Source organism: Tupaia chinensis, unplaced genomic scaffold, assembly GCF_000334495.1.
Source record: "Tupaia chinensis unplaced genomic scaffold, TupChi_1.0 Scaffold144982_1, whole genome shotgun sequence".
In the NCBI taxonomy this organism is placed as follows: domain Eukaryota; kingdom Metazoa; phylum Chordata; class Mammalia; order Scandentia; family Tupaiidae; genus Tupaia; species Tupaia belangeri.
In genome coordinates this window covers 1,488,896-1,505,078 of record NW_006204841.1, presented here as the reverse complement: position 1 = coordinate 1,505,078, position 16,183 = coordinate 1,488,896, and the positions used below count along the sequence as shown (strand labels likewise).

The 16,183-nt window shown below is 46.2% G+C and overlaps 1 pseudogene; it reads right to left on the bottom strand.

Annotated features, from left to right (window-relative positions):
- Positions 1-6,934: 6,934 nt before the first annotated feature.
- Positions 6,935-15,194, bottom strand: LOC102493958 (60S ribosomal protein L14-like; annotated as a pseudogene).
- Between the last annotated feature and the right edge of the window lie 989 nt (positions 15,195-16,183).

The window sequence follows — 16,183 nt, the reverse complement described above, 5'->3', positions numbered from 1 at the left end:
GAGGGGATGGCCCTGCCGCAATCCCTTCTCCTCCATTCTCCTCTCAGTATCTTGGGCACGCAAGCACACGTGCCCGGCGTGAGTTTAAGCCACCAGGTCCGGGACTTGAACCGCGGTCGACTACGTGGGAGTCCAGCGACATAGCCATTACACTAACTGCTGGTCCCGCTGGCTCTCTTCTTACAGGGCCGTCCAGTACCCCTAGGTCCCCGCTCCTCTCCTCTCCCTGATACAGATATAAAGTTTTCACATTGTCAGTCCCCTTCCCAAACCTGTCACCCTTCCCTGCTTAGTTTTTCTCCAGCGTTTAGTACTAGACCAGGTGTTTTCTTTCCTCGCTTGGTTTATTATCTTTCCTCCCTGCAACTCGAGCTCCAGAAGGAGCCAGAACTGTCTTTATCTCCAGCACCTATAATTTGGCAGTCCCTCAGTACGTATTTGTTACATGAATTACAGGGTTCTAGCTTGGTATTGCCGTCTCCCCAAGGGGAGACCCTCCTTCCCATGTGAGTACCCCAGCTGGGCATCCCTCACCGGCCTCCCTCACACTAGATGCCAGCCTGCTGCCTTGAATCTTAGAGTAATAACTTATTAATAAGTTATTCTTAGAGTAATAACCCTCTGTTAAATGAGTAAATGAACAGTTCTGGATCCTTGGTGCCTGTGTTCTGCCTTCCTGTTGAAACTCTTTCTGTTGGGACCAGCAGATGGCGTAATAATTATGTCTCTGGACTACCACGTAGTCGACCATGGTTCAAGTCCTGGACCTGGTGGCTTAAAATTCATGCCAAGCACATGTGTGTTCATAACCAAAATCCCAAGAAGAAAATGGAGAAGAAGGGATTGCAGCATGGCTATTCCTCCGGGGGGGGGGGGTGATTTCTCGCTTTCTGTCTCTCTGGTAAGCACACAGGTCCTATAGCGAAAATCTCTCTTAAAAAGAAGAAGAAGAAGCAGAAGGAGAAGAAACAAAATCTGTTGGCCCAGCCTGTGGCATGGTGGTTTAGGCTGTTGGATCCCATATGGCCCACTGTGTAATTCGTGTTCTGGACCCAGCAGCTTAAAAACCATGCTGGACATGTGTGTCCAAAATCTTAAAAGGAGGGACCAGCAGTTAGTGTAATGACTATGTCGCTTAATTCCCATGTAGTCAAACGCGGTTCGAGTCCTGGACCTGGTGGCTTAAACTCATGCCAGGCATGTGTGCATGCATGCCCAAGATCCCGAGAGGAGAATGGAGGAGAAGGGATTGTGGCATGGCCATCTCCCCTGGGGGGTGATTTCTCACTTTCTGTCTCTCTATCTTTCTGGCCAGCACATGCGCCCTATGACAACCCCCCCCCAAAAAAAAAAAGACAAAATCTTAAAAGGAGAGAGAAATGAAGAAAGAGTTGCGGCCCTACCATGCCTCACGGAGGCTGATTTCTTGCCTTCTCTCCCCACCTCCCATCTCCCAGGAGTGCATGCACCACGGGCAAAATTTTAAAAGAAAAATCTCAGTCCAGCCTGATACCTAGTGGTTAAGGGAGCCAAATCCCACATGGCCAACTGCTGTTTGAATCTCCATCCCAGCAGCTTCGAAAATAAACTGGGTGCATGTACGCTCATGCCCAAAATTGTGGAAGGAACGAGAAATGGAGATTTGGTGTGACCATGCCCCATCGAGGTGGGAGTTGCTTTCTCCTGCCTCTCTCTGGGGAGCATGTACACCTCTGGCAACTAAACAATGGATGAGAGAGGGGAGATGTTACCGAACTCAATGAGGTTCTCTCACCCAAGCACTATAAAATCAAACCATAGGCTCGTGGTGTGATGAAGGAAAGCACAGCTTTACTGCAAAGCAAGGAGAGGAGTCACCTCATGCTGAATAAACTCCGTCTCCGAGATGGTCCCCACATGCGTTTTTAAGGGCAAAATTAGGGGGCAGAGGTCCCAGGCGCATGATCAGTTCAGTGATTGGTTCAAGAGGGCGTGATCATCTCGTGGGCATTCTTGATTGGGGAGGCCTTAGATAATCAAATTTCCCTTCAGGTTTCTGGAACCATTCAGCCTGGAGTCTTTGAGCTCACAACCAGCAGTTTCCAGCCAAAAAACATCTTACGTATTGAAATGAAAACCTTCTTTCCTTTAAGTGAGAGTTTTAGAGGTCAAATGGCCCTTATTTATGGTCAATGTCGTTTCATTATCATAACCAAAGTCTGAAGACTTACTCCTTACTCTGGGTCATTACAATGTGAATGGATCTTATATTTCAAGAACCTTCGGGAACACATTAGGGGGGTCTTTGCTTGGTTTCAGAGAAAGATGGAAGATCCCCCCTGCATGTCCTTTTGCATATTGTATTCCTAGGACTTACCCGACTTTATTTATTTATTTGGAATGTTTGCCATAAGCCGTGTGTGGTCACCAAAGAGACCAGAGAAACAGAGTTAGTATAGTAAAAAAGATAGTGAGAAATCATCTGGCAGAGGGGGTGCCCATGTTGTAATGAATGCCTTTTCCTCCATTCTCCTCCTGGGATCCTGGACATTTAAGTATATGTACCCAGCGTGATTTTCAAGCCACTGGGTCACTGACTCGAACTGCAGTCAGCCGTGTGGGAGTCGGGCACCTTAACTACCATGCCATTGTCGGCCCCTCCTCTCAGGATTTTAGGCACGCACGCACATGCGCTCAACAAGTTTTTCAAGCTGCTAGGCAGGGGACTCAAAACAGCATTGGCCATGTGGGAATCCAGCGCCTTACTCACCACACCACCTGCTGGCCCAAGAAGGTTGGGGTTTTTTTGTGTGTGTTTTGTTTTTGTTTTTGTTTTTGTTTTTGTTTTTGTTTTTGAGAGAGGTTGTTTTTATAAAGATCCTTTTTTTTTGGAGAGGTTTTTTGCTATAAGGCGCATGCGCTTGCCAGACAGACAGAAAGAGACAGAGAGATAGAAAGCGAGAAATCACCCCCCAGGGGGGATGGCCACACCGCAATCCCTTCTCCTCCATTCTCCTCTCGGGATCTTGGGCACGCATACACATGCGCCCAGGGTGAGTTTAAGCCACCTGGTCTGGGACTCGAACCGCGGTTGACTACGTGGGAGTTCAGCGACATAGCCATTATGCTAACTGCTGGTCCCAAGAATTATTTCATTTTAACTTTATTTATTTATTTATTTTAATTTGACAAGTGAGAGAGAGAGAGAGAGAGGGAAAGCGAGAAAGCAACCCGCCAGGTCCAGGACTTGAACCACAGTCAGACATGTGAGAGTCCAGCGCCCTTAACCACCACACCACCTGCTGGCCCTGAGAGTCGTTTTTATCACAGTGTGCATGTGCTTGCTGGAGACAGAGAGGCATAAAGCAAGAAATCACCCCTGAGGGGGTGGTCATGCCACAGTCCCGTCTCCTCCATTCTTCTCTCGGGATCTTGGGCACGCATATACATGTGCCCAGATTGAGTTTCAAGTCACCAGGCCTGGGATTCAAACCCTGGTCTACATGGGAGTCCAGCAATAAAACCAATACGTTAGGGATCCTTGCTCGGTTTCTTTATTACTTCACCAACATAACCATTACACTGTCTGCTGGTCTCTAGAAGTATACTCTTTTTTTTTTTTAAGAATTATTTTATTGGGACCAGCAGTTGGCATAATGGCTATGTCGCGGGACTCCCATGTAGTTGACCGTGATTTGAATCCGGGATCCGGTGGCTTAAACTCACGCAGAACACGTGTGCGTGCGTGCCCAAGATCCCGAGAGGAGAATGGAGGAAAAGGGATTGTGGCGTGGCCATCCCCCCGGGGGGGTGATTTCTTGCTTCTGTCTCTCTGTCTGTCTCTGTCTTTCTGGTGAGCGCGTGTGCCCTATAGCAAAAACCTCTCAAAAAATTATAACAAGTAAATACATAAATAAATAAATATTTATTTATTTTTAAATATATGGTTAAATAAAATAATTATATTTATTTATTGGAGTGTCGCGGGTATAGGGCGCGTGTGCTCACCAGAAAGACAGAGAGAGACATAGAGACAGAAAGCGAGAAATCACCCCCCCGGGGGGATGGCCACGCCACGATCCCTTTTCCTCCATTCTCCTCTCTGGATCTTGGGCACACATGCACATGTGCCCAGTGTGAGTTTAAGCCTTTGGGTCCAGAACTCAAACCATGGTTGATTACATGGGAGTCCAATGACGTAGCCATTAAGCCATCTGCTGGTCTCGGCCCCTGTTTTTGTTTGTTTGTTTTTGGGTAGGATCTGACTGTCTTACCCAGGCTGGTCTCACACTCGAGATCCTCCTATCCCTGCCTCGCAAGTGGCAGGGACTACAGGTATATACCTCTGCTCTTAGCTCTGAAAACTTGCAGAGGTTTTTTTTGTTTCTTTCTTTCCCTTTTTTTTTTTTTAATTTTATTCGCTTGCTCTAGGGTGTGTGCTTAGGAGAGAGAGAAAGTAAGAAAGTAAAGGAAAGATGGAGAAGAGATTGTCCCTGACCCTCCCTCCTGGAAGATACTTTGTCTCACTATCTCCTTGCCCCCAGCACATGTACCCTCTGGCAAATTAAAAAAAGAGAGAGAGAAAGAAAAGATAAATGGGGCCTTAGGAGAACAGATGGGAGATAGGATAGTTTTGCCACACATTGTCTCTTAGGTGCGGGTGTGGAGATTTCTCATCTCCTGTGATAAGAGTCCATCTTCCCCAGCTGCCTCCGAGGAGGTATTTATGACATTGAGTTCTTTTGGAAAGCCCTGCTTTTAGGGAGATAAAAGATCTCAGGAACTCAAATGCCTTCTGCCCCAAATAATCTTTATTGCCATAGTAGCGCATCCTGGGCCCTGTCAATGACACTGAAGAGGAACCGATACATACCGCTACCACAGATGACTCAGAAGCATTGTGCTGAGGGAACGAGCCCAGATACAAATGGCCACTCAACTGATGCTGCCACTCTGTACCTCACATTCTGGGACAGGCAAGGTACAGAGGCAGGAATCAGATCAGCCGTTGCTAGGAGCTGATGGTGAAGAACGGACTGACCACGAAAGGGCACGAGGGACTTTTTGGAGTGATGGAAACGACCTGTAACTCAACTATGGTAATGGCTACACCGTTGCACCAATTTTTTTTTTAATTATCTATTGAACTTTATTTATTCATTCATTCATTCTCAATTTGACCAGAGAGATACACACAGATAAAGAGAGAGAGCGAAGTTAAGAAAGCAAGCCACCAGGTCCAGAACTTGAACCGTGGTCAGCCATGTGGAAGCGTCCAGCACCTTAACCGCTACACCACCTGCTGGTCCCAGTTGCACCAATTTTTAAAAATGCGTAAAAACGTACAACTCAGAAAGTGATTTTTAAAAAAGAAGTATTTTATTTAACTGCATTTATTTATTTATTTTAATTTGACCAGACAAGGACAGAGAGAGAGAGAGAGAGAGGTGAGAAGGCAAGCTGTCAGGTCCAGAACTTGAACCACGGTCGACCATGTGGGAGTCCAGCGCCCTTAGCCACCATGCCATCTGCCAGCCTCCAGAAAGTGATTTTGTAGTTTTCTCAAACATTTTTTTAAATGATCATTTTATTTATTATTATTTTTAAATTTGCTATAGGACACATGTGCTCACCAGAGAGAGACAGAGAAAGAGAGGAGGATGGGAGGAGTGAAAAAGCAAGCCACCAGGTCTAGGACTATACCCTCAGTCAGCCATATGGAAGTCCAGCACCTCAACCATCACACCACCTGCCAGCTTCCATTGTAGTTATTTTAATAAGTTTTGAAAATAACCAGCATCATAAGAGGAACAGTTAAATAATGAGCTAACTGAAGAACTAGATTTTTTAAAAGAATTATTTTTATTTAACTTTATCTATTTATTTTTTTATTTGACCAGAGAGGGACAGAGAGAGAGAGAGAGAGAGAAAGTGAGAAATTACACTCTGGGGGAATGGCCATGCCACAGTCCACAGTCTCTTCTCCTCCAGTCTCCTCCTGGGATTCTGGAATATGCATGCACACACATGGTATGTTTTTCAGGCCTCCAGGTTTGGAACTGAAACCACAGTCAGCTATGTGATATCCAGCACCTTCAACTCCATGCCATCTGCTGACCCTCTTAAGTAAATTTTACTGAACACAAGTTACATCTCAATCAATCTGACGTATTAAAACCATAATGGTGGGGCTGGCAGGTGGTGTGGTGGTTAAGGCACCAGTCTCCCACAAGGTCAACCGCAGTTCGAATCCTGAACCTGGCAGCTTGCTTTCTCACTTTCTCTGTCTTTCTCACTCTGTCCCTCTCTGGTCAAATTAAAAAAAATAAATAAAGTTAACGACAATCATTCTTAAAAATAATAATAATGGTAAGTGGCTAGCATGTAGTGTGGAGATTAAGGTGCTATGGTTCAGGTCCCAGACCTGGCAGCTTGAAAAATCACACAAGGTACATGTACATTGTGTCTAAAATTCCAAGAGGAGAATGGAGGAGAAGGTATAGTGGCCTGTCCACCCCCGTTAGGGGGTGATTTCTCACATTCTCTCTCTCTGTGTGTCTCTCTCCTGTAAGTGCACATGCCCGATGGCAAAAACCTAGAAATAATAACAATAATAATAATAATGGTAAATAATAGACATAGTTTCTTTTGTATGATTGTTTCAGTAATATGTGTATTACCAGTTAAAGTGTTCAAAATCATCTCATAGGCTATGATATCTGAGGATAGTATCTTCCAATACACTCGCTACTAATTTATAAATAGCCACTTTCTGTCCTTAAGGCTGTTTTGACCAGCAGGCATTTATTAAGCTCCTTCTCCGTCTAAGGTACACCGTCCATGTGGGAGCGGGAGGCAGGGTAAGTGTGGAATGGGTTTTGACCTTCACCAGCTTTGTCCTAGTTGGGGAAATAGTACCTACACTGCTTGCCTAACGCACAGAGAGTAGGAACTTTTAGAGTTCGAAGGTAAACGTGTTTCCAGCTAGCCTGAGAGGAGCGAGCTTCAAGGAGGAAGTAGAATTAGTCTTGCAGGAACCTAAGCGGCCCATGGGCTTGGCCTGCAGGGACAGGCTCAGAGGCGCTTGGTTCCCTGAAGGTGGGTTCTACCGCGTCATTCCAGGACTGGCTGAGACACTGGTGCTCCTGACAGATGAAGAGGCAAGAGAGGATGTAGGAAGTCTGGCTAAACCAAGGTGGCAAACCGGCTGGAGTCAGAGCAAAGCAGGAAAATGAAAGGGGGGGGGGCGGACGAGCAGATGGCGTGATGGTTACATCACTGGACTCTCACATAGTCGCTCACAGTTCAAGTCTTGGACCCAGCGCCTTAAAACTCACATCAGACGCATGCGTGTGCATGTCCACACTTGCACATGGGTGGGTGATTTCTCACTTTCTCTCTCTCTGATGAGCACACAACCCCATCGCAAAAAAACCTCTCTAAATAAATAAATAAAAATGAAGTGCAGGGACCAGGATGACGTGGTGGCTAAAGTGCTGGACACTCCCATATGGCCAATCATGGTTGAAGTCCTGGACCTAGAGGTTTGCTTTCTCATTTTCCCTGTCTCTCCCTCTCTTCAAATTTAAAAAAGAATCAAGACCAGCCGATAGCATAATGGCTATGTCGCTGGACTCCCATGTGGCCGACCGTGGTTCTACTCCTGTACCTGGTGGCTTAAACTCATGCAGGGCGCGTGTGTGTGCGTGCGTGCCCAAGATCCCAAGAGGAGAATGGAGGAGAAGGGATTGCGGTGTGGCCATCTCCCCTGGGGGGTGATTTCTTCCTTTCTGCCTCTTGGTCTCTGTCTTTCTGGTGAGCACACATGCCCTATAACAAAAACCTCTCCAGAAAAAAAAAAAAAAACAAAAAAAAACTCATGTTGGGCACGAGTGTGTGTGTGCCCAAAATCCTGAGAGGGGATTGCAGAAGAAGTGACTGTGGGGTGAAAGGAGTGCTTCTCGCTCCCCCCCCCTCCTCTGTCTCTCTCTAGTGAGTGCACACAGCCATAGCGAATTTGAAGAAAAAAGAAATATTAGGTTGTCAGAAAAGTCATGACATGTTTTTGTACAGAAAAATACATCACGGTTTTTCCGACAACCCAATAGCTATGGGCGGGAGGCAGGTACCCGTGAGATCTGGGGTACCCGACTAGGAGCCGTGGGCTGCAGCGGTGTCAGCTTCCTCGTACCACGCCTCCCGAAAGATCATGCCATTGGGGGAAAGGGGGTGAAAGGTCCGCACACCCTTTTTATACTATTTTTGCAACTTTCTGTAAGTCTATATTATAATAAAAAGTTTCAAGAACTAATCTTGTTTCTCCCTACTGTCTTCCGTTGTGGCTACTAGAAGATTTAACTCTGCAATTGACTTGCATCCTATTTGTTTGGTCAGGGTTTCCCTGGAAGGTTATTTTCTCTGTGTGGAGCCCTATGAAAGGAGTTGCTAGCGGGTTTCGCCCTGAAATCTCAGCCTCGCTGTCAATGATGCGAGAAGAAAAAACCGTATCAGTTTGAGACGTGAAGTGATACCGAAGAGGAAGTGCAGGCTGACTCAGGCAGAGCTGGGTGGGATCCTGGTTTTGCCCCTTGAATGTCAGACCTTGGGGCCAGCAGGTTGCGTGGTGTTTAAGGCACTGGACTCCCACATGGCCAAAGATGGTTCAGGTCCTGGATCTGGAGGCCTGCTTTTTCTCTTTACCTCTCTTTCTTTTTCTCTCTGTCTCTCTCTGGTCAAATTAAAACATAATAATAATATAATAATAAAATTAAAAAGTCAGACCTAGGACCAGCAGGTGGCGTGGTGGCTAAGGCACCCGATAGTTTAGGGTTGGTGAGCACAGCAAGGTGAGGGGTTTGGAACAAGTGTTAATGAGCAAGTTGCTCATTTTGATTAACTCTCATATTTTAATTGGTTCATAATATCTGTCAGGAGCAATGATTTTGTAGTGCAAATAGCTAAATCGTTTTAGCCTGATCCCAGAATTGTTTAACACAGGGAGAGGAAAATACTTTTTTTTTTTTTTAAGTTTATTAGGAGATACAGTTGCTAGAAAGGGCAGAGAGAGACAGAAAGAGAGGGAATGTGAGAAATTACCCATGAGGGGCGTAGCTACACTGTACTTCCTTCTCCTCCAGTCTCCTCTCGGGATTTTGAGCGCACATGCACAGACACTCAGATAGCTTTTCTTTCATTCCTTTTTAATTTAATTTAAAATTTTTTTATTTATTCATTCATTTTATTTTAATTGAACCAAAGATGAGAGGGAGAGAGAGAGAAAGTGAGAAAGCAAGCCACCAGGTCCAGGACTCAAACTGTGGTTGGCCACGTGGGAGTGTCCAACTCCTTGACCACCACACCACCTGCTGGTCCCCTTTTCATTCCTTTTTAAAAAGTTATCTATTTATTTATTTAATTCCTTTTGTTTTTATCTTTGAATTTGACCAGAGAGAGACAGAGAGAAAGGGAAAGTGAGAAGCCTCTAGGTCCAGGACTCAAACTGCAGTCAGCCATGTAGGAATCCAGCACCTTTAACCACCACGCCACTGGCCGGCCCAACCAAGTTTGCCTTTTTTTTTTTTTTTTGCTATGTCAAAAAGAATGTTTATTATTTCGATCACAGCCTCTTACGCTTTCTTGCCAGATGCGTTTGGTGGAGGTGCTTTCTGGCCTGCCGCTTTCTGAGCAGGAGCCTCCTGGGCTGGGGCCTTCGTGCCTGTGGTCGTTATCTTCTTCGCTGGCACTTTGGCAGCAGCAGCAGCTGCAGCAGCACCTGTACCCTTAGCAGCAGGTGCTTTTTTTGGGAGAAGCTTTCAGGAGAGCTGCCTTTTAAACCTTCTTAACTTCATTCTTGATTATTCTGTTCCTCATTTTCTTTGCCTTCATGACTTTAAAACAATCAAAATCTGTCATCTTGGCTTTCCTCTCTCTGGTTTCAATCTTCTCGGCCCATCTCGTGGCTGCCCATTCTGTGTTGATACCTGCCTTCTGCCAGGTTTCGCACATGTACTTCTGGCGCGCACTACGTGGGAACTTGAGAATGAAGTCAGTGAGCTGCTTGCATTTGAAAGGCATGGTCTGTGTCCTCACCTGAGTGCAAGTCCATCAACCAAAGCCCTGTCCTGATCAATAACATCTACAATTGCAACCAGATTTCCGGCACGAGGGCCAAAGGAGATGTAGGCCACCCAGCCAACCACCACAAAGCGCCTGAACACCACGTTGCCGCCGGCGGCCCGCGAGAAGCCCAAGCTTGCTCTTTAAGCCGCCAGGTTTGTGACTGGAACCGTGGTTGACCATGTAGAACTCCAGCCCCTTAACTACCATGACAGCTGCTCTCCCTTTTATTTTTTCTTTTTAAGTTTACATGTTTGGGCCATATGAACTTTACATGACGGTATGGTGGTTAAGGCACTGGACTCCACATGGCCAGCTGTGTTTCTAGTCCTGGACCTGGTGGCTTGCTTTTTCTCGCTCTCTCTTGTGAGCACATGTACCCTGGAGCAAAAAAAAAAAAAAAAGCTAAAATTAAATAAATAATTCTTTAAATAAATAGTTTACATAATTTATTTTTTGCATGAGCCCAGGGTTGGGGGAGGTACCCTCAACAGGGTCTTACCATACCCTGAGCCCCTTTCCTCAGCCCTTCAGCTCTTCAGGACCGTGGGTGCCAGCAGGTGCCTGGTGTGTTTCCAGATCAACCTGCAATCTGCACTCACGGTCAGCCTTGGGACTTCGAGCAGTGCAGTTCACTCCTCTGTCCCTACACCACCAGGCTGGGCCTATACATTTTTAATTGGGTGCATTTGAAGATGCTTGGTAGTACCAAAGGCGGGATATTAAAAAATAAGAGTGTGGGGCTAGCAGGTGGCATGGCGGTTGATACGCTGGGCTGCCACAAGAACCGACAGTGGTTCAAGTCCCAGATCCGATGGCTTGAAACTCACGAGGGGAGCGTGTGTGTGCGTGTCCAAAATCCCAAGAGCAGACTGGAGGAGAAGAGATTGCGACGTGGCCATCACCTTGGGGGGTGATTTCTCCCTTTCTGTCTCCCTCTGTGTCCCCAGCAAGTGCACACTCCCTAGAATGAAAATCTCTTTTTTAAAAAAAGTAAGTAAAGGGAACCAGCAGTTAGCATAATGGCTATGTTGCTGGACTCCCACATAGTCGACTGCGGTTCGCGTCCTGGACCCGGTGGCTTAAAACTCACGCCGGGTGCGTGTGCGTACGTGCCCAAGATCCTGAGAGGAGAATGGAGGAGAAGGGATTGCGGCGTGACCATCCCCCCTGGGGGGTGATTTCTCTCTTTCTGTCTGTCTGGAAACCTCTCCAAAAAAAGAAAATAAATAAAATAAATAAATAAAATAATAGGAGTGTGAGGTTTAGGAGGCCTATGCAGGTTTCTCAGAATTTCTTTGTAGTAACATAGATTGGTTACACATTTGGGGGACAAAAGAAGAAAAAATAAAATTGCTTTCAGGAGTTTACTGTGTCATTTACCAGGTTGGCTAGTTTACTTGGTGGTCAACATAATAACGTATTCAAAAAAGTAAATAGAAGGTTGCAACATTTCCATTATTTTTAATTTTTTAATTGTTTTTTAAATTTCCTACAGGGCTTACACACTGACCAGAGAGAGAGGGAGAAAGTGAGAAAATACCCCTTAGGAGGAATGGCCACATTGAAATTCTTTCTCTTCCTATCTCCTCTTGGATTTGGGGCACACATTCATATGTTCTTGGTGTGTTTTTCAAGCTGTTGGATCCAGGACTCAACCACGCAATTGTCCATTGTGGTGCCAACAAATATTTATTTTATTTTATTTATTTATTTATTTATTTTGGAGAGTTTTTTTTTTTTTTTTTTTAATTAGGCGCATGCACTCTCCAGAAAGACAGACAAAGACAGAGACAGAAAGTGAGAAATCACTCCCCAGGGGGGATGGTCACGCTGCAATCCCTTCTCCTCCATTCTCCTCTTGGGATCTTGGGCATGCACGCACATGTGCCTGGCATGAGTGTAAGCCACCTGGTCCAGGACTCAAACTGCGGTTGACTACATGGGAGTTCAGTGACATAGCCATTATGCCAACTGCTGGTCCCAGCAAATGATTTTTAAAGTAAAATAAAATAATCCTGGACCATCTCATCACACTGAGTTTAAGGGAATATAAATTGTTACAACTCTTTTGGAAAATAAGTTGGCATGGTCAAAATAAATATACATGCACACAAACAAAGTTTTGGACCCAACTTCCTCTCCCACGGTAGAGATACATGCAGGAATACTTAGCTAGCAGTCAAAATACGGGCCAGGGTAATTGGGCAAACCTCACTGTCTACGAGGTGTTCCTGTAATACACGTCGTATAATGTTATACTCGAAGTATAGCGTTCGAATGTGCGTATTATTAGCTCCAGTTACTCAATAACTACGAGGTACTGACAAGGTGCCCAGTTTGCCTCTTTGAATCTACCCTCACTGGTATAAGAACAGGGCTTAAGGGGACCGGCAAGTGGCGTGGTGGTTAAGGCTCTGGACACTCCCACATGGCCGACCATAGTTCAAAGGTCGAGTCCCGGTCCTGGGGGCTTGCTTTCTCACTTTCCTCTCTCTCTCTCTCTCTCTGGTCAAATTAAAATGAATGAATGAATGAATAAATAAAATTGAATAACTTAATTAAAAAAATGAATGGGGTTTAAAAGGACTTTTTTTTTTTTTTTTGGGAGAGGTTTTTGCTATAGGGCGTGTGCGCTTGCCAGACAGACAGAGAGAGACAGAGAGACAGAAAGCAAGAAATCACCCCCCAGGGGGGATGGTCATGCTGCAATCCCTTTTCCATTCTCCTCTCGGGATCTTGGGCACGCACGCACACGCGCCCTGCGTGAGTTTAAGCCACCGGGTCTGGGACGCGAACCGCGGTCGACTACGTGGGAGTCCAGCGACATAGCCATTACGCTAACTGCTGGTTCCCAAAAGGACTTTTTTTTAATGCTTTATTTTTTGCCATAGGTCACGTGCATTCACTGGAGAGAGAGCAGGGGAAAGTGAGAAATTGCCTCCCGGGGGGATAGGCATGCCCCAATCCCTTCTCTTCCATTCTCCTCCTGGAATTTGTAGGTATACACGCACCCAGTATGATTTTGAAGCCACCAGGTCCAGGACTGGAACTGCAGTCAGACATAATGGCCACACCGCAATCCCTTCTCCTCCATGTGGGAGTCCAGCCACCTCAACCACCATGCTACCTGCTGGCCCCAAAGGAAATTTTTATTTGTTTATTTATTTATTTTTAGAGAGAGATTTTTGCCATAGGCTTCATGCGTGTGCCAGAGAGACAGAGAGACAGGAAGTGAGAAATCACTTCCTAGGGGGATGGCCACTCCACAATCTCTTCTCTTCCATTCTCCTCTTGGGATTTTGGGCATGCACACACACATGTGCCCAGTGTGAATTTCAAGCCGCTGGGTCTGGAACTCAAACCGTAGTGGAGTCAAACTACGGGAGTAGTGACATAACCGTGGGAGTCCAGTGACATGACCATTTCACAGTCTGCTGGCCCCAACGGAAATTTTTTTTCTTTTTCTTTTTTTTTTTTTAAGAGGTTTTTGCTTTTTTTTGCACGTGTGCTCACCAGAAAGAGACAGAGAGACAGAAAGTGAGAAATCATCCCCCGGGGGGATGGCCGTGCCGCAATGCACACGCACCCGGAGTGAGTTTAAGCCACCGGGTCCAGGACTCGAATTACAGTTGACTACGTGGGAGTCCAGTGACATAGCCATTACGCTCACGCTGGTCCCCCAAAGGAATTTTTTTTTAAAAAAAGGAAATGGGGAATTAATGCATTGACTCTATTTTGTATAGCGGGGAAATGATGACATTGAGGGACTATTTGAAGAATTCCTCGAGCACACCCCCCTAAAGAGAGCCCACCACACCTGCCATTTTAGAAAAGAAACAGCGCTAAAGCTAATCCCTTTATGGTCACCCGCAGCCTCTAAGACCTACAGACTTCAAAGGGAAAGCATATAGGATTACTCAGCGCTCACCTTCCTGATCCTATGTTGTTTTAGAATAAACTGTTACTTTGGGGGTTTTTTTTTGCATTGTGAGGTTATACAATGAGTAACAAACCCTAACCATTAAAAAACCCAGACCCTGGGGACCAGCAGTAGTCGACCGCGGTTTGAGTTCCAGCCCTGGTGGCTTAAACTCATGTTGGATACATGTACGTGCGTGCTCAAAAATCCCAAGAGGAGAAGGGCAGAGAAGGGATTGTGGTGTGGCCATCCTCCCTAGGGGGCGATTTCTCGCTTTCTGTCTCTATGTCTCTCTCTGTCTGTCTGGCGAGTGCACGCGCCCTATAGCGAAAACCTCTCCAAAAAACAACAAACAACCAAACAAAAAAACCCAAACAAACAAAAACAAACAAACAAACAAACAAACAACCCCAGACCATCTTCAAAGTTTCAGATAAGACAAAATTCATGAACAGACAACTCTTGGGTCACTCTTGGTTGCTTATCCAGTGTGATAAAACTGATTACCCTATTTCAAGTAAAGGGTTTGTGTGCGTGTGTGTGTCATTGCGAGAAGGAGCACGCACAAGCCGGAGAGAGACAGAAACACAGGTATGGAGGGATCAAGCGCCCCCCAGTGTGGCTCGGTCATGTCATAGTCCCTTCCCCTCAATGCTTCCTCCTGGTGGGATTTGAGGCACACGTGCACGTGTACCCAGAGTGTTTTTCAAGAGGCTGGGACCAGGATTTGAATGGTGGTTGGCCGTGTGGGATCTGGTTCCCTTAACCACTAGGCTACAGGACCAGTCTCAAAGTTAAAAAAAAAAAATTGTTAATGACATTTGCAGATCAGGGAATGTGGGGGAGTCAGTCGGGAATACCTACACACACCAACGCACCTCTATCTCCCATTTTCTGTGTAAAAGGTGTAGACTCTCATTTTACAAGAGAGCCCAGGCGAGGTTATGTGTCCTGCCCCAGGACAGCACCATGGAGTCCCGCCATCTGGCACTGAGCAGCCCCTCGGGTCCAAACAGCACGCACGGGGCCTCTCGGGCTGGGAGCAGAGGGAGCCTCCTAAGCCTGGGTACGCCTCGAAGCCCTGGGCCGGTTTCTCTTCTGAGTCTGTACCTACGCCGCAGCAGCCCCGGAGCGCTGCTTGTTTTGTTCTTTCAGTTTTGTCAGATGACGTGTGCATCCTCTAGAGAAAGAGAGAGAAAGGAGAGGGAGGGAAAGTGAGGAAGCACCCCTTAGGGAACAGCCATGCTGCTGTGCCTTCTCCTCCAACGCTGCCCTTTTCTGTGATTCCGGGCACACTCGCACCCATCCCCAGGGTGTTCCTCAAGCTGGTGGATGCAGGGCTCAAATGGTACAATCTGCCATGTGGGGTCCAGCCACTGTAATTCCTTGCATAGCAGAGTTCAGGAAGAAAGGCCCCATTTGGGGACAGAGGTCAGGACTTCAGAGGTCAGGGCCTGTATAGAAAGGATCAAGCCCTTCTATAAATTGCTTGATTAGCCTCTCAACTGATGTACCTGTGATAAATTCTGTCACAACCTGTAGTTTAACAGAACCCTTGAGCTTCATTTTCTTTCTTTTTTTTTGAGAGGTTTTTTGCTATAGGGCGTGTACACTAGCCAGAAAAGCCTGAGAGAAACAGAGACAGAAAGTGAGAAATCACCCACTCCCAGGGCCATGCCACAATCCCTGCTCCTCCATTCTCCTCTTGAGATTTTGGGCATGCACGCGCATGTATCAGCATGATCTTCAAGCCCCCAGGTCTGGGTCTCACATTATACCGCAGTTGCCCTCTCTTTCTCTTTCTCTCTTTTAAGAATGTCGGAATGTAGAAATTCTCACACAGCGTTGCACCTGACCCAACTGGCCTGTGGTCAGGTACCATCTAATTAGAAAATAATCTCTGGGAGGGGGCCGACAGGTGGCATGGTGGCTAAGGGTGCTAGACTCCCACATAGCAGACCGTGGTTTGAGTCCTGGACCTGGTGGCTTGCTTTCTGTCTGTCTGTCTCTCACTCTGACCGTCTCTGGTCAAATTAAAAATAAATAAATAAATACATAAATAAAGTTGAATAGAATAATTCTTTAAAAAAAAAAAATAATCGCGGGAACCAGCAGTTAGCATAATGGCTATGTCACTGGACTCCCACATAGTCGACCGCGGTTTGC